Raw genomic sequence first — 3,185 nt, forward strand, 5'->3', positions numbered from 1 at the left:
TTTTTGGAGAAAGAGTCACTTCATAGTCTAGCATAGCAAATACCATTTTCTTTGTTCAAATATCATTTTCTTTTACAACAGGAAAAACTGTCAAGACCGGCCTTAAATTGCTGGTGAGGCACAGCTGAACTCCACAGTATCAGCCTTGCCACAAATGGTTTCATTTTGTGTAAAATGTATCAAAAGGGTCATTACAAGAATAGATCTGCTAAAGTGCTTCAAGCAAATTTGTGCAGAACAATTCCTGGACATTTGGCTTGTTAAATGTTTTCAAAAGTTTGTTAAAAACTGACTTTTGGAGATGATATATGTAAAAACAAAGGTGGTGGTGGGGACTCAGAGCTGAAACAGAGTTCACTCCCAGCAACTGAGAAGGTAGGCTACTTCATATTCTCATTAAGGTAAAGGTACCCCTGCCCGTACGGGCCAGTCTTGACAGACTTTAGGGTTGTGCACCCATCTCACTCAAGAGGCCGGGGGCCAGCGCTGTCCAGAGACACTTCCAGGTCACATGGCCAGTGTGACATTGCTGCTCTCGCGAGCCAGAGCCGCACACGGAAACACCGTTTACCTTCCCGCTAGTAAGCGGTCCCTATTTATCTACTTGCACCCGGGAGTGCTTTCGAACTGCTAGGTTGGCAGGCGCTGGGACCGAACAACGGGAGTGCACCCCGCCGCGGGGATTCGAACCGCCGGCCTTTTGATCGGCAAGCCCTAGGCGCTGAGGCTTTTACCCACAGCGCCACCCCCGTCCCCATATTCTCATTAGCCACCTTCATTTAGAACAGTTGTATATACTATAAAAATTACTATATACCTCAGCCCCCAAAACACCCTGATTCAAATGTGTAATAAGTCATTGATGAAGCAATATATACATTGGCTTGGATCCTAAGCTTCCACAAGCAGAAGGGTTTAATCTACAGTCGTACCTCAGAAGTTGAACGGAATCTGTTCGACTTCCAAAATGTTTGGAAACCAAAGCACAGCTTCCGATTGGCTGCAGGAAGCTCCTGCAGCCAATCGGAAGCCATGGAAGCTGCGTCGGACATTCAGGTTCCAAAGAACGTTCGGAAACCGGAACACTCACTTCTGGGTTTGCTGTGTTCGAGAGCCAAAACGTTCGACTCACAAGGTGTTCGGGATCCAAGGTATGACTGTACTCATGTTTGTGACTGAGATCCAGAGGAGGAGGCCATTTTTGCCAGCCCACCCCCACCAGCTCTTATGCTGCTCCAGAGGATGCCCAAATCATTTGAAGCAGATTTTATGGGAGGGTTACACATTAGGTTGTAAGGGCAAGGGACCACCCATAAGAATCACCTCCCTCCCACCCAGCCCCAATTCCACTGGTGGGAGTGTTACAGGAGCAGAACTCTGCTCAGAATGTGTTGCTGCCTGCAGGAGCAAATTTAGGGTTCCAGCCATGGTTATTTGCTCATAGAGTTTGCAGCTCTTGATTTATTTCTGATTGAAGATGTCTGTGCTGGACTACTGTATGCCCATGTATAGTTGTACAAAAATGATGTACTAATTATAAGTAGGACATGACATTGAATGCTAGTTGCACCTTTACAAAAACCTTTTCAAATGGGTTAGGGTGCTGGTTGTTTTTGGATGGTAAAGCAAGGTAAATATACTTCTTTTATGTTTAGAGTGACCTCTGAAATGTCTTCAGTCCTCCCCCTCCTGAATTTTATTAGTTAATCGATAAGACATGATACAGAGTATGGTTGTTATCATCATAATCACACCCTTGAGAACTTTGAGGCATGAACTATTACCTTTTGATAACACGCATGGGAATGGCTTCATTTAGATTATGAGACAATTTTATAGGAGGGGGAAAATGGGCTCTTCTGTTGAAGAAAGATGAAGCTGGCCATTTAAAATTAGCAGCCATTTCTATTGAGCTGATAGATTAACTTCCCCTTGTAGATTGCTCAAAGTCAAACAGAACCCATCCCCCTGTCTGAACAGCTACAGAGGAAAAGCCATTTATATGTGACATGACTGAAAGTCACTTTTAGCTTCATATGTATGCCTTGAGGATAATTAAATTGCAAATATGAAGAGAATGTAGCAGCAACAAGATGACTAAAATGGAAAGATGTGCACTAGAGCATTTCCTCTGCAATAAGACTGCAGTTTTACATATCACTTGTTATATGAAATATACAGCATACTCACAGCTGCTCATTGCAGTTTACTTCTTATCTTTTTTAATGTGGGAGATGTAAGAGTTTGATCTTTCAATGGAATTTTATAAAAGGTCGAAAAGAAACCCTCACTGAGTCTGGGTCTGGAATGATACTGTTGGATGATAAGTTACAACAATTACTGGTGCTGGAGAGGCTCAGCAAAATGTTCTGCAACTGTGTGCTGGCGCTTACAGGCGGTTTCCTTTTGCAGTTTTGATGAACATTCATGTAGCTCATTTCACAGCCTCAAATGTTGTTGAAAGCAACTACTGAACATCTAACGTGCTCTGCCAGTGCAAACCCTACACTAGGCTGTGAATTCTGCATCCAAGAAAATCTGCAGAAAACAAATTGTAGATATGTCTGACAGAAGGTGACCCCGCCCCCCCGGTAAGCATTAAATGAGAAAAGGCTGATCGTGTTATATTCCAAATTAGAACTTGAAGCAATGCCTAGCAAACATTTGGATGTTTCATTGCCAATATTCTGAATTACAAGTTATTGTTCCTTTGTGTGAGCACCACATCTGTACAAAGTGTCATACTTCTGAAATTCTTATCTGGCAAATGTATATGCACTATCCAAACAGCTGTGCATATACAACTCATTCTGAAATGCATCCCTATCATTTCTCCACAATTTACTCAAGTCTTACTGAAGCCCTCCATGCCATGAATTTTAATATATATTAGAGCACATGATTTTGCAAGTAGACACTGTGGAGGATCATGTTAAGCAGAACAGGGGAAAATGTAGATCAAAATCATAGACCTCTTCCCAGAATTACTGGGAATAGTACTGAATAGAAGTACTGTACATTATCTTTATAGTATTTTTAATGTATATGTTGCTTAGGGTGGATGTTGTTATCTACCCTCTCATAAAAAAGCTTCAATTTAAACACTAAACAACTTTAGACCCATTTATTGTAATAGTCTTAAGTTATGTTGTAGCCACGATGTTTAGCAAAAACAAACAAAAACC

The sequence above is a fragment of the Podarcis tiliguerta genome (assembly GCF_965153285.1).
Source record: "Podarcis tiliguerta genome assembly, chromosome: 11".
NCBI lineage: Eukaryota > Metazoa > Chordata > Lepidosauria > Squamata > Lacertidae > Podarcis > Podarcis tiliguerta.